Raw genomic sequence first — 23,850 nt, forward strand, 5'->3', positions numbered from 1 at the left:
TGTATTCCTCTGCATTTTCTTCATGACAATGACAAAAACCTTTAGTTAACACATTTCTCTGTTTTCTTATTTAGTGGGCAGAGGATCATCAAGCAAGGTTATTTCATTTATGTGTTTTAAAGCAATTTTATATTTAAAAAGTACACAATTTGTGTGGGACAGTGCATTTTTTTCTGTTGTAGCAAATGTTTTTTTTATGGTCAACATTGTTAAATACAAAGGAAATCTTACTTTTTTCCCCCAGTTAATGTTTGGTAGCAGAGTGGTGAAAACTTGCTTATTCCCTTCTAATATCCTGTTCAAAGATGCCCTTGATTCTTCTTATAAAAAATTTATATAGATGCAAAAAAGAAGACATATGGATTGTTATTGATCCCATAGCACTTTCAACATTTTTACCTTCTTTTTGGATTTCCTATGTGTACTTGGTCTGTACCAGCTATCTTTTCTTTTTCTCTATGTGATTTCTATTTCATAATGCATTGGAGATGTGATATTACTGACTAATTGTCTTGTCTCCCTTGTCCCTTAAAAATCTTTGCATTTTTTCCTTGTTTTTCATCCTTAAATGCCCTTGGGGTGACTTTGCTTAGTGTTGTGTCTCTGGACAAGTTTTTAAAAAAAAAATTTTCCCTCTTCCATGATGTTTTATGAGCTGATATTTTTCTCAATCTCCCACTATATTTCTTTGTAAGATTTCTCTCAAGATTTTACAAACAGATTTATATTCTAAGTTGGTGTTGCTCTTCACTGCCATCTGTCTGTAGGAAGTCAAGCATTAGTAGCAGATTCACTTGGCAGTTGATTTATACCAATTGAAACTTCTATATGAAATTGTCTCACACAACTTCATTAGTTCCCTATTCCTTCCTTTTTAAAAATCAATTTAATCGTGCAGCTTAGGCTGAGATTGTATTAATTTTATACTATATCTTTTATTCTTTCATAGTGGATTCATTTTGATCTTCGATCTCAGAAGTGTTTTGAAAACCCAAGAATTTTGAATTCTGGATTTGTGGGGGAAAAAGGGCAACAATGTATTTTTCAGTTGTTGATTGAATTGCAGATTGCCATTCACATTCTGGGTCTGTTTAAGTAGAATTATATTGGAGTCACGTTTCCACAATTAGAACAATACTTAAATTAAAATAACACAAAAAAGATCTGAGAAAATAGCAGGAATCTTTTATTAAAAAATAAAGTATCTTCATTTTAGGCCTGTGGGAGTCATTGGGAATGACTATAATATTGCAGACAGGTCACACAAGAATTTTCCTTCTCAATTTCTTAAATTGTAATTAAAATGGGAATAAGGCATGCATGTTTATTAAATGTTTTAAAAGCTCTTGAATCATACATGTCTTATGGGTAAAGATTTCATGAAAGCAGATATTATGAGCTTTATTAAGTTAAGAACTGAGTAATAACTAACCAATAAATAAAAATACATGCTAATTTTTTTTTACTGATATATTGTTTGGTATAACCATATTCACTTTAAAAGAATGACTCATCTTCATAATTTAATAAATTACCTGAAATTTTCTATATATTCCTCACTTTCCCTTTCCTAGAGAGCCCTTATAACAAAAAAATACAAAAGAGTGGGGGAGAGGGGCACATGGACACAGAGATAAGAGATGGGCAAAGTGTTCACCAAACTTAATCCAGACGTTGCAAAAATCTGATATATTCAATAACTTAGCCAGGCTTCTACCACTGTAAAGTGGGGGCAGATTCCTTTTGTTTTTTGGAGGAAAGCTTTCAAACTATTCAAGTTTTTTTTTTTTTTTTTTTTTTTTTTTGTTTGTTTGTTTTTAATGTTCTACTTTTATATTGTTAGATCCCTGTCCTTGTTTATTTTTATCTATATAACCACTGGAAATTTTCTTCTCCCATTCTTCCACCATTTTTCTAATGTATCCTGATTACATGACAGTTAATAAATTCTTCTTGTCGTAATTTTTTCCCAAAAATATTCCTTTTTTGCTCCCTTTTGTGTCTTTGTGTTCGTAATCTGTACATTGGTTAACTTTTCTAGTTTTCAGCCAGACTAAATGATTTTGGATAATTGGCATAAGTTCTGGTACTGCTAGTCTTTCTTCTCCATTTTTTCCATATTCTTTTTGAGAATCTTAGGACAATTCTCCCTTTCCCATTTTGGTGTAATTTTTATGTAACTCTATAAAATAATGGTGGCATATTTTGTTTTTAGAAAGAATGTGGAAGAGACTAGGTCTTATTTCACTCAAGTTGAAAGTTCAATGGCTGGTCACAGAACATGCTAATTACATAGAAATTTTGACCTGCCCTATTTCCAATCTGGACTAATTTTTTTTGCTCCACTTAGGCAGCTTGGTGGTCCTGTGCTCGTGGTAGCTCTCTTTATTGTTGCCTAACTATGGACAACCAAAATAAAGAACTCAAAAGATCTATTGGTTTTTAGCCTCCCCAGAAGCAAAGGATTATACATGTCTGTCCCCTTGATTGGGCCCCTTTTGTAAGTAGTTAGGACCCTGGATAAGTAAATTAGTTTGAGTAATGTCATTTTTTATTATATTGGCATGTCTCAATCATGGGCATATTGAAATATTTAGTGATTATATTTCCGTTGAGAAATGTGTTAGTTATGTTTGTATAATTGCTGAATGTTTCTCTGTAGGTATATTCCCAAATATATGATATACTTTGCTGTTATTTTAAATAGAATTTCTCCAATTCTCCATAATACTGTTTTTTTTTTGCTAGTGTAAAGACTTGCCATTTGTCTGCATTTATTTTAAGTTATTTTCTAAAGTTATTAATCCTTTTATTTTTTTTTTTTTTTTGTTAAATCTATAGGGGGTAGTATAAAACCATTATTTTCTACCGAAATGGATAATTTTATTTCCTTTTAAACCTATGCTTATTACCTCAGTTTATTTTTCTAGTCTTCTAGTAGCAAGCATTTCTAGAGCTATAAAAAATAGTGTGGGAGTGGATATTCTTGCTTTGCCCCTGATTTTAAAGAAAATTCCTTTGTTGTTCCTGTAATTAATATTGTCCCTTGGTTTTAGGAAGATACTATTTACCATATTTAGGATAGGTCCATTATTCTTGTCCTTTTTTATTTTTTGCATCTGTTGATATTATTGTATGGTTTTTATTGTTTTTGTTATTTTTATCTTTTATAAGTTTCTGTTTTTCTCAAAATAGAATCAGTTCTACATTCCTGTATAAATTTATTGTGATCATAATATGTAGTCTTTACAAAATTGTTATGGTGTCTTTGCTATCATTTCACTTAATATTTTTGTATCTATAACGACATGATTTTAGTAATTATGGCTTTAATAGTATACTTTGAGATTAGTGCTGGTTAGACTTTTATTCATATATTCTAAAAAATACTCCTTTTGTTCTTTCATATGAATTTGCTATGTTAGTTTTTGAATATATTACCTTTTCATCATTTACCCTCTTAAGCTTTTCCTGTACTGTTTTAAGCTTTTCCTTATTAACTGAACTAAAAAAAAAATGAATATTTAAGCAAGAATAACTAGCACATAAATTGATTCTGACAATATGTGAAGAATTCTGTAATGACCGCACTAGCACCCAGGACACCCCAGACTCAGCCGGAGTCAGGATAAGCAAAAGTCCTCAATCTTTTTGCTCGGTTCTCAGTCGCAGGATTGAACAGTATGGAAGCAGATTCTCTGCTACCGCCTTCTTGCTCCTCTTCCTCCGTTTCCTCCTCCTTCTCCTCCTCCTCTACCGAGGAGGTGTCCCTGGCTAGCTTTACTCCGCCCCCTAGTCCCTCCTACAATCTATATACCAATCATTGAGCCAGTACAGATAGTGGAAAGGACCATTTTCCAAGCATATGCCCATAGAATATTGTCCAATCAGTAGTTAGCCTCAAGCGCTCAGCAGTACTAATCTCAGTGCATTGAATTCAATAGTTTCAGCCCTCTACAGTATTCCACATCGGTATTTCTCCACTAATTCAATGAGTTGATATAATTGCTTTTTCTCATTTTTTTTTTTTTTTGAGTCTGAGCTTGATTATTACAGCATTTAGTTTAATTTATTCTTTTATTTGTCATAGTACTTATATGTTTATATACAAATAAACATATGTATACATGTATGTTTATATGAGACTTGTACCTTTTCATGTATATTTGTAGTAGTAGGATTTACTACCAGAAAGGTTAGGAATGGTGGTTACTTTAATAAGACTCTTGGAGACACTGTCATTAATGAACTAAGTTGACTTTTTCAACTCTAAAATTTTATGGCCTTCTGCATCAGCTCAGTGCCTATACAGTGCATTTCTGTAAACAGCCAATATCAATTTTTCACTAATTTCTTCCTTTCCTTACATTCCTTAGGCATATTTCTGACTGTGGACTTGGTATTTTACTCTATTTAGATAAATAATCAATAACTTGTGATTAAAAACTAAAATGTGAACCTCTCTAATTATTCAAGAAATTGGGCCCTGCCTTTTCATAAAATGTATCTCCTCCCATGCCCATCCTCATACCTAAGGATAATTGTTAGATGATGCGGAGGTTTCACTGTGGTCCAGTGAAATTTAGGGGAGGATATTCTTCCTCCCTTTCCCCCTCCTCCCCCCCCCCCAAAAAAAAAAAATTTTCTTTCTACCAGTAATAGACATTCAGAATCATTCTGCTGACTTGAGGGCTTAAGCCCATGAGATTTGTTGATAAAATCAATAATTGATCTTTTACAAAAAGGAATCACTATTTCCAGAAGACTTCTCTAAAACTTTTGATCTGGAGGATTTGGGGAGATGGTTTTAGAATTTTGTTCCTTTTTATTCTTTGTTTTTCTATTGCCCCAGCTCCAAAGAACATTAGCACCTGGCTTATAGGGATGTGGGGAAAAGAAGGCGGGCCAAATTTCCTGATGTCAAATGATTATAAGTTATAATATAATGTAATATAGTTATAAGTATAAAATTTATTTTATCATCACATGGGAAGCTCCTTCTGTTTTCCTGCTGCTTCCCTGAGGTAATGAATATAGGAATATACTAGGAAGCATGTAATGAGGGACACTTGGGAGAATAGAAATTATCTTTGCCAGCCTATCATTAGAAAATACATAGCATGTTTGAGAAAAAATTTTTTTTCTCTATGGACTAATAGAAGCTGATGGAGCCTTTCTCCCAAAGGAAGGGGTCTTCTATTGGTACTAAGAGTATAATTGCAACTCTCAGAAGCCTTTATTATACTTTTATTTAGATTGAAAAGATGTATCAAATATATCATACTAAGGTGATACAATGAGCCCAACCTTTTATCTCTTGGGAGAGAACCAGGACCACTTTAAACTAAAAGCTTTTTCATATTAAATGTATCTTACCAGTTTCATATACTAATAGGATCTGTATTTTCATAGTTACCTTGACAAAATGAGCCATTTTTCTCTAGCCTAATAAAAAGAAAAAGTATCATTAATTATTTTAAAAGAAAATTTAACTTGTTCCTTCTGTTAATTTTGTTTTACAGCCTTTATAACAAAAACAGTTAACTAAAAATTAGGGGTAGGTCTTAACAATATACAAAATTCTGTTCTTGTAATTTCTGCATTTCATACCTTTGAGGGAGAGAGATGTTTCATTATGTTCTTGTGATTTCTGCCTTTCATACCTTTGAGAGAGAGATACTTCATTATCTGTTCTCTGAGACCATTATTTTTTTGTTTCCTTTTAGTATTACTAATTAATGAGAAATATTACTTAGGTGGTCTGTCAACATGTTTTTGTGTGCAGAGAAACCTTTCTGATTTGCAAGTATGTGCTGAAGGACAGACTAGTAGTTTATATTTTAATATATGAAGGCATATTTGGAAAATCTAGTCAAAAAGAAATACATAGAGGAAAACATGATAGCTTGTTATGTGGAAGAAATCTCTTTGACTCCAGAATAGAACTAGATTTGGATATAGCACAATAGAGGGAGAAAGAGAAGATAACGTGGGGAAGTTGCAAAACTAATCAAAATTGTTATACAGAAGACTGATGTAGTAAAGGGTAACAGAATACCTGGATGGTTGCTAGAATTCTCCCTCAGCCAAAAGCTAAGTTGTCGATAAATTTGTGAGGCAAACTTTTATTCTCTGCCCCATTTCAGACCAATAAAGGCAAAATAGTTGGTAAGTTAGAAACAGTAGGAATGCTGGGGTCAAATGACCTAGAGATTGTGATAGAGAAAAATGAAAAAGTCCATACTTGCTGTGCAGTCTAGATTTACATTTTTCTAATTAATACTGATTAAAAACATTTTTTCATACGATTGTAGAATTAGATTGCTTTGATGTGTTTGTCTAAAAACTTCCTGTTCATATCCTTTGACCATTTATCAATTGGGAAATGATTTGTAGTTTTAAAAATTTTACTCAGTTCTTTATAAATTTGAGAAATGAGGCTCTTATCAGACTTGTAAAATTTTTTTCCAAGTTTTTTGCTTTCCTTATCATTTTGGTTTCATTCACTTTATTTCTGCAAAAATTATTTTATATTTTATAATGGCATATATATATATATATTTATTTTTTATTTTTTTATTTTTCTTTTGGTCCTAAAATCTTCCCTTATCCATGGATCTGACAAACTATTCTATACTTCTAATTTACTTATGATGGCATCATCCTTTATGTGTAAATTATGCACCCATTTTGACTTTATCTTAGTATATAATATGAAATAATGGTTTATACCCAGTTTCTGCCATACTAATTTTTAGTTTCCCCAGTAGTTTCTGTTAAATGGTAAGAATTTGTTCCAAAAGTTTGGAATTTTGGATTTATCATCTATTAGATTACTGTGGTCATATATTAGAATGTAATTTTGCCTAGTTTATTCTATTGATCCAGCACCCTGTTTTTTAACCAGTACCAGATTGTTCTGATAATTACTGCTTTATAAGACAGTTTGAAATTTGATACTGTTAGACCATCTTCCTTCACTTTTTTTTTTCACCGATTCCCTGATATGCTTCACCTTTTGTTCTTCCAGATGAATTTTTGCTATTTTTTTAGATCTGTAAAGTAATGTTTTTTAATGATTTGGTTGGCATGGCACTGAATAAATAGAATAATTTAGGTAGAATTGTCACTTTTATTATATTGGGTTGGCCTACTTATAAGCAATTAATTTGGGAAAGAGGCTTCTTAAAAAGATTTATTTGCAGCTTTACAAGGAACTCCTCATTACTCAAATTCATTAAAAAAAAAAGTATTGCCAGCAAAGAGAAGTAACTGGTGAGTTATTTTCAGTGGTTTCAGATCACCACACTTTGAAAACCTTCATCTAGGCTTCTTAATTAAGTGTGCCATTCTGAACCAATCATTTAACCTTTGTCTGCTGTAGTATCCTTATTTGTAAAATGAGAATAATATCAACTTTTCAGTGTTATTATAAGAATAAAATTAGATAGATTTCCTAGTGTCTCAAGCAACCAGTACCTTCCTTTCTCCATATTACCTTTCATCTATTCTGATTATATTTTGTATTTATAAAAGTTATTTACATCTTGTCTATTAGAATGCCCACTGTTGAGAGCAGGTACCATTTCTGTAGTTGGTAATTTAATCTACTCTCTAGTTCTTGTATTACTATACTCCTCTTCTTTCTCTATCTTGAGCACTTTAAAGAATCAAGTTAACTCTACATTGTCTTCTTCTCTTGATTCTCCTATTCCCTTCCACTATTATTGATCTTGTCTTGCCAAATCTCAACTTTTGATTATTCTCACTGTCTGCTTCCTTCCCTCTTATATATTGTGGAAAGAAGATGAAGAAAATCATGAAAATTTAAAATTTGAGACCACCCACAAATTGTCACATAATCTCAAGTTGGATTCTCACTTTACAAAGCAGTCTTTACTAATCTTTGTTTATTTTGCTAATCATTTCACTCTCCTACTTACCACAGTATCTTTTACAAATCTTTTTGTGTCTTCTCAAGCTTCTCATGTCTCTGCCCCTGTCTCCACTGTCTTATTTGAAAACCTTGCTTTATTTCTCACTGAAAAAAATTGAAAGTATTTGCTTAGAGCTTCCTCTTACTCCTGCCATCTCATCTCCTATCAGTCAGATGCCTTCAGTTATCATTTCTTCCTTCACCTCAAAATAGATCTTCTAGGCAGTACAGTGGATAGAGCACTGGGTCTGGAGTCAGGAAGATGGATGTTCAAATCCAGCCTCATTTAACTTCTTTTTGACTTTGTTTCTTTACATGTAAAATGGGGCTAATAATAGCCCCCTATTAGGATTATTGTGAGAATCAAATGAAATAGCTATAAAGTGCTTACTTAGCACAGTGCCTGCCCTTTAGGAAGATAGTTGTTATTCTCTTTGCCAAAGGAAGCCCCTTTGTATGGATTAGTGGTTCTATTTCAATCCATCTTCTCCAGCAGATTTTTCCCATCTATGATTTGCTCTCTCTCACCATTCATCAATTTCTCTACTGCTTTTCTACTGCCCACAAACACGTTCATTTCTCCCCCATTGTCAAAGAACTCCTTTGATCTGTCTTTCCTTATTAGCTTTCTCTTCTTTAATGGCTAACCTCCTTAAGAAGGAGCCACCTGCAATAGGGGTGTCCACTCCTTCCCCAAAACTCCCTTTAACTCTACAGTGTGGCTTCCAATCTTTTCCCACTGAAACTGTTATCTACAAAGTTACCAAGTATCTCTTGATTAAGAGATCTGGTGATTGCCAGATTAAATTGCTTTTTCTCAGACTTCATTCCTTTTGCTTTTTTTTCAGTCTTTGAGCTCAATTTATCTCTGTATTTTTACTATAGCACCTTTTCTCTAGGATTTGCTTTTACCTCTGTTCTTTTTCTGGGTCTACTTTGTCAGAGATTTCATCATCATGGAACATGGTGCTGTGGGACTGATGTTTAGTGCAGAGATTATGACTTAACATAGATCTGGGAAGTAGAAATAATACTGGAATCTTGAATACCAATGAGTTCACTGCAAGAAAGGGTGAAGGAAAAAGAGAAGGCGGAGGAGATAGCATTGAGGGACATATTTCAAACTCTAACAAAGTGTACTACAAAGGAAGTGTTCCAGAGTAAGGGAAAAACTAGGAGAACTTTCACAGAAGCCAAGAGAGGAAAGAGTGTAACGGGGAAGGTTAATGACTACAGTGTCAAAAGATGCTGAGGACTGCTGTGAGGTCAAGAACAACAAAGACTGAGACCATTGTATTTTTCAGTTATTGCTAATCTTTTAATGTTCAATGATTTAGTCGCTGGAGTGAGATTTTGTAATTTCTTGTGCTAAACCATTCTCTTTTTCTTTCTTTCACAGAGCTCATTTTACTTATAAAATATTAAAAAACTTAGAAAAGTTTTTTGCCTTATCTCTTCTAATCTTATTTGAATTTGTGCCTAAGCTGTGTTTTTTTTTTTGGAGAATTTGGTTTTAGATGTTTTGAAGTTCTTTTCTGGGTTTGTGTATTGAGTTTCCCTGCCATAATAGATTTGTTCTTTTTGCTAGGATTCTTATTTTGTCTGCTCATTTTTCTAGCCTTCTTTCTGACTTCCATGCTGCACACTTCAGAACTCTATTTGGGGTTATTGAGTGTTGTATTTTTCTGGGATTCTCAGACTGGGAACCTGTAGTCTTTCAGTATTCCCAAAGTGGCGGGACCTAGGGAAAAATCTGACTGCTATGCTACTTCCCTAGTTTTTGCTGTGTATGATCTTTATCTGGATTTATGTATAAACAATAGTAAATTTTTGTGATACTTAAACTCCTAGAATATGGAATGTTTTGCTGTGTAGTGTCCCTTGAGTCTGGAATTACTGTCCTGGTCATTCCTCTGCCAACTTTATTTATAGAATTGAGACACTTTTAAACTTTTGGAATCTGAGCCAAACAGTTTTTTTCATTGAAGTAAATAGTGAAGTCCCCTTCCACTTGAAAAGGTAGTGGGAGAAGTGATTTTAGGGGAGAGAAGAAAGATTGGAACAACTTTTGTAGCTGTTTGGATGAGAAATCAAGAATCAATTAGGACAAAGAAAAGGTACTGGCTCGCCATTGTTAAGTGCCCTGTTTTTTGGGGGGGAAGATAGGGGGAAGAGTCAGGGTGGAATGAGTGGGAAATTGTTTTTAGCTTTTGGAAATGGATATTTATTGCAAAAATAGAAAAAGAAAATTAACACTGTTTTCTCCCAACATCATGGGTCACATTCTCCTCCATATTACCTTGATCCCTGGAAAAAGTGAGCTCATACTAAGGAATTTCTAAATAGTGTTTTACTTATCACTGTCATTAATTATAGCTGCTAGATTGTCTTAGCTATATCTGGACTGGGTTTTGATGGGCTTTCTCCAATCCTAGTTGCTGAACTGATTACAAAACCTAACATGGATTTTGCTCTTAAACCTCCTGGTGACCTGTCTTCTTACTTTTAAAATTCACATAAATGTTTGCCTTGCTGCAATGACAGCCCATTTGAGGATAAATTTTTAGTGGATTCATTTGCTATCATTTCATGAATATTTCTATTCAGTATGTATGTATGAACAAATGAGATAAATGGTTGCAGTAATGTATGATTAAGTTTTTGGCAAAGTGTATATGATTAGAGAAAAGGGCAGGGGAAGGATTGTAGAGTAAAGGGTTGTGTAGATTTGCTTACTAAAAGGAATTGATTTAGGCAAGGCAGGATAATATAGTAAGGCTTGCAGGTAGTGCTGATGGAGGGAGAGGATGCCATGGTGAGAATGAAGAACAGCTTTAGAGCTTCATATGGAGTAGGAAAAGATGTAAGATGAAGGATATGACTAATTCTCTACATAGGTGAGGTGGATGTGAAATAGAAAGTAAGTCATGAAAATCGAACAAGAACTGGAAAATACTGGTATATTAAGGATTAACAATATGTATTTGAAATCTCCTTTGAAGGGCAGGAGATAGAAAAAGACTTTGAGCTAAACACTGAACTCATGAGGAAGATAGGAGAATGCCTTGAGAGTCAGTGGATAATAGCCACAAGGACCCTACGTTTGGGTGACAAATTTGGTTAGCATGAACCTCAGAGGAGGAGAGATTCAATATTTAATTTCATTTTAATAGTCTGACATAGGAAACACTTTTATATTCTTATAACATTATGGGACTGGGCTTAGGAAATACATCATTATGGTGAATGATGGCCTTCAGCATCATGAACAGTTTATTTCCTGCCTCAAGTCTATCCTCCATTCAGAAATCAAATTCACTTTTCCCCAAGGCACAGTATAACCATCTTTCCCTCTATTTAATAAACTCCAACGGCTCCTTAATACCTCCATCGTCAAATATAAAAACATCTAATTCTGAAAGCCCTTCGTAATTTGGCCTCCTACCTTTCCAGACTTTTTACACCTTATTTTCCTCCTTGCTGTTCCTAACATAGGACATTCAACCCTTCTATTCTCAGCCTTTTCAATGGCTGTGCCCCATCCTTGAAAGTATCTTCCTCCTTATTTCTACTTGGCTTCCTGGCTTCCCTGATTTCCTTTAAGTCTCAACTAAAATATCTTCAGAAAACCTTCCCTGGTTCTCCGTTTTAATATTCATGCCTTTGCTTTGAGATGATCTCCAGTTGTCCTGTATATATGTTGTTTGTTCTTAATTTTAAGTATTGTGTGTCTCCTTTAATCTCTCAGTCTCTTGAAATTAAGAACTTTTACCTTTATAGCACCAGAGTGTAGTCATGACTGGCATTTCATAGGGTTTTATGCTGTCGATGCTAGTGACTGCACAAAAGTCAAAAATTTAATGCTTCTCATTTCTAGTATAGTAGAAGGAAGCAGTCATTAATATTAAAGTCTTCAATCCACTGTGTCTTGCTGTCATGAAATGCTCGTTTAAATATAGGTGACTAGATTGGGATTTTTAAAGGTTTTACCCAATCTGATAACTGCCTTGTTTCTAGGAGTATCTACTTACTATTTGTTTTGCAGCAACAATTCCTGATTTTTCTATTTATGGCATGACATAAAAGTGTTTAGTATAGCTTAGATAGTCTTTAGCAATATAGGACAGTTAGCAGTGTAAGTAGAAATTAATTCAACAAATATATTAGGAAAATGGAACAAAATTTTAAGTACATATGGATAGGTATGTGACAGTTTAGGAAAGGTTAAGAGAAAGGAGAAAATGATAAGAGAAGACAAAGAAAGGAAGACAGTGGTCTTATGCAAAGCAGGTTTTAGAGAAGAGACAGGATAAAAAAAGAGAGTAGGGATAAATAGAAGGATAAATAGAATGAAGAGAAATGCAGTTTATATATAACTTAGAATGAATGGGATGAACTCTCAAAACAGAAGCAGATGTCAGATTGTATTAGAAAACAAATTCCAATAATATGTGATCTACAAGAAACATACTTAAGTTAAAGAGGTGGAGCAGAATCTATTATGCTTCAGCTATATAGGCAGGGTTAACAGTCATGATTTCAGAAAGTAAAAAAAAAAAGATGTAATTTTAAATAAACAAGGAAACGATATTTTGCTATAATAGCCAATGAAATAATATCTGCATTAAATATATATGCATAAAATGGCATGGCATCCACATTTCTCTCCCTCAACTCTGCTGTTATATTTTATTCCTCCTCCTCTCTGTCCTCCCCCCTTTGTATGTAAAGTTAGTTTTCAACATTCACTTGTAAAATATTATGAGTTCCAAATTTTTCTTCCCTTCTTCTTTCCCTGACCCTTTCCCTAAGATAGTGAGGAATGTGACAAAGTCTGTAAAACAAAAATCAGAACAAAAAACAAAAATCACAAGGAAAAAAAAAGTGAAAATAGTATGCTTCAATCTTCATTCAGAATCTGTAGTTCTTTCTCTGGAAGTGGATAGCATTTTCCATTATATGTCTTTTGGAATTGTTTTGGATATATATTGCTGAGAAGAGTTAATTTTGTCATAGTTGATAAATGTACAATGTTCTCCTGGTTCTGCTCACACATCCAAAATACTAAAACTTAAATGCAAAATTAGAAAAAGACAGAAAAGCAAAACAAAACCCAAACACCAGCACAGATTGAAAATATATAACAATGAATTTCCACTTCAAGAAAGCATATATAATGATAATAAAGCATTATATTCATACCTGTCGATTTATTCTTTGCTTCTTGGTAGGTTTTTTTTTTTCCTTTGCTGTGAAATTTTTACTTGTTATTTGTTATTTTTTTTCCCCTTTTCCTATCACCCACCTCCCCTAAGCAGACTACAGTTAAGAACATTTGTGTATACACATAAATATGCATACTGACACACACATATACACATGATAGCTAAAACAATATTAATATGGCAGCCATATAATGTAGATTTCACTTGATTGAATCTTTTAAAATTTAAAATTGACTTTATATGAGATCAGTAATTACTACCCTACTTTTTTCCCCTAATAAATTCTACTCCTGATCATTGTTATTGTATTAGTGTGTGCCTCTTATTTCCCATCCCTGCTAACTCTTCTATTTTCTTTCTACATGTTAACTTGCCTTGCTGTTATATATACTTAACCTCTCTACCATCTCCTCCATTCCCATGAATTTTGCCTTTATTTTCTCTCCCTATCCCTCTCCCTCTTTATCTCATTCCCATCATTCCCATTAATCTTAAATTCCACTCTCTTTAATCCACACATTCTTCTACACCCCTCCATATCCTGTTCCCTTCCCCTTATTTCTTTATAGATTTTGTACTTTTTCTTGAGGTGTATGTATTGTTCCCTCTTTAACCCATTACCATTTTGAGTAGATTTTCAGAACTACCAGCTTCCCTCCTCCAGATAATTCCTCTGTTTTGGTTCTTGCTCTCACACTTTATTTGTATGTTACAGAAACTATTTATCATTTCCTCCTCAAAATTGGGAATTTGGGACTACCTAAGTACTAATGTCAGTCTTAGACCTGTAGTTTACATTTCCACATATAAAAAATTAACAATTTATATGAAATTTCTTGAAATTAGTCTTTGATGTTGGCTTTTACATATTAAATTTTCTATTGAGTTCAGGTTGGCTTGAGACAAAAATCCTGAATATCTGAATGTTTGTTAAATGTCTTTTTTTTCTTTTAATATTATGCTTAATTTTGCTGGATATAATATTTTTGACTGCAACCCTATAATAATTTCTTTAATTATTGCTATATAGTATTCCTGGACCAATGGTCTTTTATTGTAGCTGCTGATAAATCCTATGCAATACTAATTGTAGCTCCAGCATATTTGAGTTGGTGGTTTTTATGGTGGTTGTTTGTAAAATTTTCTTTTTGATTGGAGGTTTGTAAATTTAGCAATTATGTTCCTATAAATTTTCCTTGTAGAGTCTATTTGAGATAGTGATCACTAGATTTTTTCCATTTCTACTTTCCTTTCTTGCTCTATTACTTCGGGACAATTTTCTTTAATTATTTCTTGTATTGTTTTGTTAGTTCTTTTTTTAGTCCCAGCTTTTAGATAGTCCAGTTATTATGCTTTCTTTTTTTGATCTGTTCCCTAGATATAAGAATAATTGGACTAAATAAAAGCTTGCCTGTCCCATTGCTTCTGTACTCGGAGTGTGCTGGTTCCTTTTTTTTTGCCAGTTTCAGCTGGCTAACTGAGCCTAGTGTTTATCAGCAGAGGTTTCCTCAATCTGAGCCCAGCTCAGACTCCTTCTCCCTTACCCCCCATTCCTCATGCTGAAAAATTGATATGGTTTGGGTTGAGGCTACTTCTGAAACCAGCTATAGCTATAGACTCATTGGAGGTAACCTGGAGGTGTTTATATTACTTCTTCATTATCCCAAAAGGACCCCGGTTCTGTCCCCACTATTATTTGATTTTTATCAATCTACTTTGTGTTGTGGGTGAAATTTGGAGAGCTTGAAATTTTATGACCTACTCCACTTATATTCCTAGAATCCTCCCTCGCATCCCAATTTTTTTTTCTTTTTTTTCCCCTGAGGCAATTGGGGTTAAGTGACTTGCCCAGGGTCACACAGCTAGGAAGTGTTAAGTGTCCCAGGTCAGATTTGAACTCAGGTCCTCCTGACTTCAGGACTGATGCTCTACCCACTGCGCCACCTAGCTGCCCTGCATCCCAAATTTTAAAGGCAAAGTTATACTTGTGAAAACCTCTACTTTTCCTTCTTGGGTAGATAAATCTGATTATAAAATAAGCAAGAAAGAAGTTAAGGAGATGAATAGAATCTTTAAAAAATCAGATAAAATATAGCTCTAGAAAAAATTAAAAGGGAATTTAAATGAATGTATTATTTTTCAAATTGTACATAGTAGGTTAACAAAAACTGCCCATGTATTCAGGCATAAAAACACAACAACCAAATATAGAAAAGCAGAAATAGTAAACACTCATTTCATTAATTTTTTTATTATTATAATAAATTTTTATTGACAGAATCCATGCCAGGGTAATTTTTTTACAACATTATCCCTTGCACTCACTTCTGTTCCGATTTTTCCCTCCCACCCTCCACCCCCTGCCCTAGATGGCAAGCAGTCCTATATATGTTGAATATGTCGTAGTATATCCTAGATACAATATATGTGTGCAGAACCAAATAGTTTTCTTGTTGCACAGGGAGAATTGGATTCAGAAGGTAAAAATAACCCGGGAAGAAAAACAAAAATGCAAACAGTTTACATTCATTTCCCAGTATTTTTTCTTTGGGTGTAGCTGCTTCTGTCCATCATTGATCAATTGAAACTGAATTAGTTCTCTTTGTCAAAGAAATCCACTTCCATCAGAATACATCTTCATACAGTATCGTTGTTGACGTATATAATTATCTCTTGGTTCTGCTCATTTCACTTAGTATCAGTTCATGTAAGTCTCTCCAAGCCTCTCTGTATTCATCCTGCTGGTCATTTCTTACAGAACAATAATATTCCACAACATTCATATACCACAATTTACCCAACCTTTCTCCAATTGATGGGCATCCATTCATTTTACAGTTTCTAGTCACTACAAACAGGGCTGCCACAAACATTTTGGCACATACAGGTCCCTTTCCCTTCTTTAGTATCTCTTTGGGGTATAAGCCCAGTAGTAGCACTGCTGGGTCAAAGAGTATGTAAACACTCATTTCAAACCATATTGCAATAAAAATTACATTCACTAATGGGCCATAGAAACATAGATGAAAAATCATTTCAAAATTAATATAATCCTAAATGATGAATACATCAAAGATCAAGTCATGGAAACAGAAATCAGTAGTAACAACAGTGAGACAGTTACGGGATGCGGTTAAAGTAGTACTTAGTGATAAATTGATAATCTCTAAATATGTACATCAATAAAAGAGTGAAAGAACAGATGACTAAATTTGGCATGAACTAACATAGATAAAAAGAGGACAAATTAAGCATGCTAATTAAATAATTGTACATGGGAATCCTGAAATAAAAGGAGAAAATAATAAAAATGAAAATAAAAAGAGTTGAGCTTTTAACCAACACTAAGAGCTGGCTTTATTTTATTTTATTTTTTTTTAAAGATAGATAAACCAGAGATTCATTGGATTTAAAAAGAAGAAACCATGTCATCAGTATCAAAAAAGAAAAGAGTAAATGCATCATCAGTGAAGATGAAATTAAAGCAATTATTAGGAATTATTTTGCTCATTATATGCCAGTAAAATTGACATTCTTAAGTCAACTGGATGAAGATTTACAGAAATATAAATTGCTCCTAATTGGCAGAAGAGTTAGTAGAATACTTAAATAAGTCTACCATAAAAAAAGAAATTGTAGAAGCATAAATGAATTCCTAAAGAAAAAATTGTCAGCAACAAAATAGTTTTACCAAACTGAATTCTACCAAACATTTAAGGAAAAATTTATTATAAATTATTTGGAAAAATAGATAAAGAAATTCCATCATTCTTTCTTTGAGAGAAACATGGCTTTGATACTTAAACAAAAAAGAAAATTATGGACCACTTTCCTTAATATTGATACAAAAGTTTTAAATAAAACCACTTGCAAGGAGATTACAGCAATGTATCACAAAGATTATACTCTATGACCAGGTAGAATTTATGCTGGGAATGCAGAATTCATTCAATATTTCAGAGAGTATAAGTATAATTTGACCATATCAGTAACAAAAATGACAAATTACATAGACTACACTGATAGGTACAGAAAAAGCTTTTGACAAAATACAATACTCATTCCTATTTAAAAAACCCTGGAAAGTGTAGAATTATACTTTGCTAGTAGAGCGAGCATTATATGTAATTGGGATAGACTAGAACTCTTCCTATTGCAATAGTGCAAGAAGTTGCATTATCACTATTATTGTGTTGTATTGGAAATGACAGCTATAGCAATAAGAAAAAGTTGATGCAATAAAAATAGGCAAGGAAGAAGCAAAACAACATTCTTTGCAGAATATATGATGGTAGTAAATTTAAAAAATCAATCAAAAATTTATTGAAGCAATTTACAACTTTACCAAAGTTTCAGGATATAAAATAAAACCATATAAATAATCAACATTTTTATGTATTACAATGAAGCACAGAAAGAAAAGAGCAGAAGAGAAATTGGATTTAAAACATTTGTGGACATGTGTGAATATCTACCGCCAAAATAAACCCCAGGTACTACTATATGAACATGGTTATAAAACACGTCACACAAATAAAGACAGAGCTAATCTTTTGGAAAAATATTAATTGCTTTTGGGTAGGCTAAGCCAATACAGTAAAAAATTATAAATTTGCCTGTTAATTTTCTCATTCAATGCCATTCATTTAAATACTGAAGAATTTTTTTTTTATAGGGCTAGGAAAAAAGATTAAATTTATCTGGAAGAAGAAAAGATCAAGAATATCAAAGGAATCAATGAAAAAAATTATGAAGGTGGCCTAGTTTAGCAGATTTCAAAATAAAACAATAAATATGTAGTAAGCATGAAAACAATCTGATACTAAGAAATAGATTAATGGAATAGATTAGGTACACAGTGTCCAGTGAAAAATGATCGTAGTACTCTGGTATTTGATGAATCCCCCAGTTGCTAAAACTAGAAAGCAGTTTGGCAGGAACTAGGAATATACCACTATCTCAATCAATCTAAAATCAAAATGAAAAAGTGATTTAAGCATTATGATACCCATAAGTAAATTAGGCTGGGAATTTGGAAAAATCTACTTGTCACATCTGTGGATAAGAAAAGAGTTTACAAACCAAGTATCGAGTTGGTCTTGGAAAGTAAAATGGAAAATTTTGATTACATGAAAATTTTAAAAAGTTTTGCATAAATGAAAGCAATGTCACTTGTCTCTCTGTCTTTCTTATCTCCTCATATATAATGAAATCAAATTTATATAAAAAAGAAAGTTATTTCCCAGGTCGTAGTTAAATGATATGAATAGGCTGCTTTAAAAAGAAATTAAAATGAGAAGAGGCCATTTGGTAATTTAGAAATCATTAATAACTTTTTAGAGAATAGTTTTGGCAGATCATTAAGATCAAAAGTCAGATTGTACAGGGTTAAGAAGAGAGAAATAGCGATATCTTTTGTAGATGGCTTTTCAAAGAATTGAGTTACAAAGGGCAGAAGAGATATAAGATGGTAGTAAGTAAGGATAGAATTATCAAGCAAAGTTTTTTTGAGAATAAGAGAGAAATGTACATGCTAGTAGGCATTAGATAATGAGCCAGTAGACAAATTGAAATCAAAAATTAATCTGAAGGAATGAAGACAATAAAACAATGCCAATCTGTTAAGAGAAGATAAGATGAAATGCAAGGACTTGAATGAGTAGAGAAGTAAGACTACCTCATTCTATAAGACAGGAGTAAAGGGAACAAGCATTCCAAGGATTATAATGTAAGTCTTTAGTCAGAGACTTTGAGGTGGATAAATTGAGGAGGATGTCAGTGCCGTGGGAGAGGATTTGGAATGGATGATAGTATATAGAAGTTCAGAGTTACTGGGTTGTGTGAAGCACATGATCAGGTAGGTGTGAGAATGTTCATCATTGAGTGAAGGGTATCACTCATCTCTACTCAACAAAGTATGGAGATCTACCTCAAGACAAGTGAAGTATGAGGGTGGAGGCACAGCATTGGATTGTCTGTCTTTTTTATTTTTCAGTTCATGTCTGACTCTTTGTTACCCTGTTTGGGTTTTTGTTGGCAAAGATATTGGAATGATTTGGCATTTCCTTTTCTATTTTAGTTATTTTTAACATATGAGGATCTGAGGTAGACAGGATTAAAAGTAACTTGTCCAGGGTCACATAGCCAGTAAGTGTCTAAGGCCAGATTTGAACACATGAAGATGGGTCTTCCTGATTCTAGATCGGGCACTGTACCTACTTACTCTACCACCTAACTCTTTCTCCCACCTCTGTCCCTGTAATTCATCATTACTTCACAGTCTGGAGAGTAGGCAAGAAAGAGTACACAGTTCATTATCAAAGTTGACCTTTCCCAGCAGCAGAAAAAGTCTTATTCCCCATCAACTTTTCCTTTCCTCATAGGATAGGGACAGCAGTTAAAGGGAAGATGATATATTGGAAATTTTATTTTGATTTTATTAAAGGGCTTAATGAAGAGATTATAGATGTTTAAGAGCTGGAAAGTACCTTAAAGATCATTTAGTCCAGTCCCTCTGTTTTGCAAATAAGACACCCTGAGGTGCTAAGTCATTGTAAAACAATAAAGCTAAAATTATAAATCATGTTTTATAATAGACTTCAAAGCTTGAGTTCATCCTACTTTACTTGGTTGCTTCTGGATTTCACTATAGTTCTGGTATAACTTGGATGTGCATGTCTAAAAATCATACCTAAGCAAGATTTGCATTAAAAACCACAGGCCTTTATGAGAAAAGAGGGTCAGGGCTTCTACTCAACAACTTCATCTGTGATGTACAGAAAAAGATAGGAATCTAATTAAAACAGCAACACAGTTTTATATACACTGACATTACAGTTAATAATGACCACATTCCATACTAGATTGCTGCTACTCCTGGACCTCAGTTCTCTTGGTAGTTAACTAGCAAAGTCAAAGTTACAATTGATAGTTTGGCCTCCAAGAAGGTGAATTGCAGGTTGAAGTGTGTGGATATTTTGGACTCTGCTAAGATCATTTATTATACATAAAGAGATATAGTAAATCATAGTACTTAATCTTGAAAAAGACCTGAATTTTCATTGTGGAAAGTTGTTTGAAAGGTATATTATTGTGATATTATTGTGAAGTGGTTCAGTTTTCTGCTTCCTTGCTATTTCTTCTGATTGAAATTGTACTTTATGCTCATATTTTCTCAATACATTATTATCATTGGAATGGATTTGCTTATTCAAAACAAATGTTATAAAAAGAAAATAAGGCTTAGAGAGGCAAATGACTTGTCCTTTCATACAGCTTAAAGAGTAAAAATTTTGATCCATGTTTCAACTTTCTTTATTTTAGTGTCCCTTTTATACTGCCTTTTGTGAATGAGATGCAATGTGTAATAGTGACTATATCATGATAATGGATCAGAGGAGTCATTAGGATGGAATGAATTTTAAAAATAATTGAAACCATCTCCTCTATTTAAGAAGGGAAGAAACTGAAATGAAATCCCAATATAATAGGATTTAAAAGTAGAAAGGAAATTCTAGAAGTAATGTAATCACAAGTCCCTCATTCTATAAATGAGGAGACTTAAAAAGTTTAGCAACGTGACTAAGGTAAAAAGTTAGCTAAATGGTGGCAGGAGAAAGTTTGGCATGGTCTTTAACTGATTTTTTGAGACCTAGGTTGGTTCATAAACTGCTACTCTATTGATGCATAAATCTACTTTTATCTGTCAGTATTAGATCTTAACTTTTAATTTGCTTGCTCCTAAATGTTAAAGAAATTTCTCAAGAAGAGACAGTAAAGTAGTTTCATGCATGCATGATTGCCATCCTTTGGTGAAAAACAGATTGTAAACTTAAATTGTTTTAATTTGAAGCCACATGATTGAAATCTTCATAGAAGGAAAAAAAAATATTGGCATAGTAGGGTCAAGTTAAAAAGCACAAGTATAGAACTATATCTTCTTGACATGTTCCAGAGCATTTTCTGATTAAAAAAAAAAGTTTAGCAAATTTTTTTTTTTAATCATTGAAATGGATGGTTAAAAGAGAACTATATTTATTAGTTCACTCGATGCCTTTAAACTATCTGAATTATATTTAAATTGATTTTGAATGTAATTTTATTTACATTACACTTGAGCTTATTTTCTCCAATTTTTGTATTTGCTCTTAACTACCTAATTGATATTTTAAAATTATTTCTTTAAGTCATATAAGTTTTGTAGGAAATCTTGAATACATAATTTTTTGGGAAGTGTGAAGGAGGGTCAAATAAGTTTAACAGAAAAACTAGTCACCTATGCTTTCTGTAGTAGTTCTATTTCATTGGGACAGTTAGTCCTTTTAAAAAACTGCATGTTGAAGCATTTGTAGTGAAGGTTCCCTACAACAGATTATGTTACAAAAACTATGCATTTTTTGCCTAAAAAGTCCAAAGTGAACGGGAAAAAATTATAATGTAAGATGTAACTGTATAAGCAAAGATGTGTCCCTGGAATTGTTCTTTTTTGGTTAGAAATACAAACTATGATTCTAATGCCTTATACCTGCAGCTAACTTGAAAATGTGACAAAGCTCACTTTCATTTTTTGTTTATTGTTCTCCTATTGGACAATTCTGCCCTGGCAACTAAAGCATGCTATTTGCATAGTCCATTTTGATTGGCCAAATCTGAGTAACATTTCCAATCACTTGGTGCTGATTTAGTGGTAGGCTATGCTAATTAGCTACTGTTGCTGGGTTTCAGGGTAGTTTCTCTGTGCTGTTCTGCTGCATTGTGTTATTTAGTGAAATACATGAGTATTTAATGATCTCTAGCAGTTTCCACTCACTGTGGGCAGGCAGATTTTAGAAAAGAAATGGAAATAAGGATTTAATTAAATAAGTGCAATACACTTATTATTTTGTACAAAATCCTACTCAGTGAAATGCTTTATAAGAAATTTTTTTTTAGATCTCTTAAATATAGCTAAATAATAGCTGTTTTATTTAACATTGGGAAATGTCTTATCTAAAAGGCTTAGTGAAGTAAATTTGTTTATCTCTGGCACCATTTTCAGGAACTACTAATGTAAATGCAAATAGTCTTTGTATGAGACTTAGGGATTTTTATAACTATTACACTTTTCTTGCTTTTAATAAATAAGATATAAATGACAGGAGTCAAAATGTACCTTGACCTGCTAATTTTAAACAGCCAGAAGAGTAAGTTTTTCCTGCATGATCTTGCCATTGTTTTAAAAACTAAAAAACTACGTGGGACTTTCCCACTATTGCTAGCTTAATTTTTCTTTCATTTTAAAAAATTACTTATAGTAAAAGGAAGATTGATTTTTGGCATATTTTTATTCTAAAATATGATGTTAATTTTTCCTGTTTTCAAGTCTAGCAACAGACATTTGGTAATTTGTTGTGGAAAATACAAAGAAAATTGTCATTTTGTCTTCAGGAAATGGCTGATCTAGCTAGAAAATTGAAGCCTAACTGCTGAGGAAATTAAATAACAATATAAGACCACCATAGGAAATGAGTTATAAGACAATTTGGTATAATTCAAAAATGGGTGCAAGATTTGATATTTAAAAGGATGCCTATTAAGGGAGGAATGGCCAAATTATGGTATATGACTATAATGGAATAATTTTGTTCCATAAGAATGAATAAAAAGACTAGATTCAAAGAAACTTGAGAAACTATGATAGTGAAGTGATGAGACATAGGAGAACAATTAGTATTCAGTAATTCCAACAGTTTAAAGAAAAGCATCTTTAAAAGCCTTTGATCTATGCACTGATCACCTTACTTCAAAGAATAGTGATGAACCATGCAATGGACCCTGACCGAGAGTTAGGGAACTTAGAGAGTTTGTTACCAAACTCTAATATTACCTTTTGGATGTAGGTAATGTCGATTTGTTTTGTTTGACTATGCTTATTTTAGGATATTTTTCATGCTTTTATGGAGGGGGATTTTGGAGGAAGAGGAATAGAGGGAGAGGAGAGATTAAAAAATAAAATCATTTTAAAAACATTCAGAAAAGAATAGGAGTTTTAAAAGTAGAAGCAGAAGCAGGACGGCATAGTTTTGAAACTTAAAAACATTCAACATATATTATTAGTTCAAAAATACAAGCTGTATATATTAGAGATTCATGGTTTTATTTCGACCTTTCTATACTGTTTATTTGGAAATGTTGGGTATTATATGTAGAATAACAAAAACAATTTTTTAAAACAATAAAACAAATGAAAAGGTTAAAAAGAAGATATTTTAAGATTTTATAGGATGAGACAAAATTTAGATCTGAAAGGGACTTTAAATCCATATTGAGAGCTGTTACTTTCCTCATTTTATGGATGCTGTGATTAAAATAAGATTATTAAGTTAAGTAAGTGATTTTACCAAATTTGCACAGACAGCTAATATTCTAATGTGCCAGAGTTGAAATTATGAATACCTGAGTTCAGAAATCTGCTTTAGATACTTAAGAATTGAGAATTGAGTGACCTTAGTACAGTCATTTAGCTACTCTTATCTCTAACATGTATAACAGTTGAAGTGTCTACCTTAATAAGGTTATTATTAGGATCAAATGATATGACATATGTAAAGAATTTTTCAAACTATAATGCATTATATAGACAGCTATTATTATTGTAGGTCACTTTGGTCAGGAAAAACTTAATTAGGAAAGGTATTTTAAATGAAGTTT

At 32.7% G+C, this 23,850-nt stretch overlaps 1 protein-coding gene across 4 annotated transcripts in view; it reads left to right on the plus strand.

The window, feature by feature from the left end:
* Positions 1-23,850, plus strand: part of DYRK1A (dual specificity tyrosine phosphorylation regulated kinase 1A) — a 195,445-nt gene that overhangs the window by 83,803 nt on the left and 87,792 nt on the right. The window lies entirely within an intron of this gene.

The sequence above is a fragment of the Sarcophilus harrisii genome, chromosome 3 (assembly GCF_902635505.1).
Source record: "Sarcophilus harrisii chromosome 3, mSarHar1.11, whole genome shotgun sequence".
Taxonomy (NCBI): domain Eukaryota; kingdom Metazoa; phylum Chordata; class Mammalia; order Dasyuromorphia; family Dasyuridae; genus Sarcophilus; species Sarcophilus harrisii.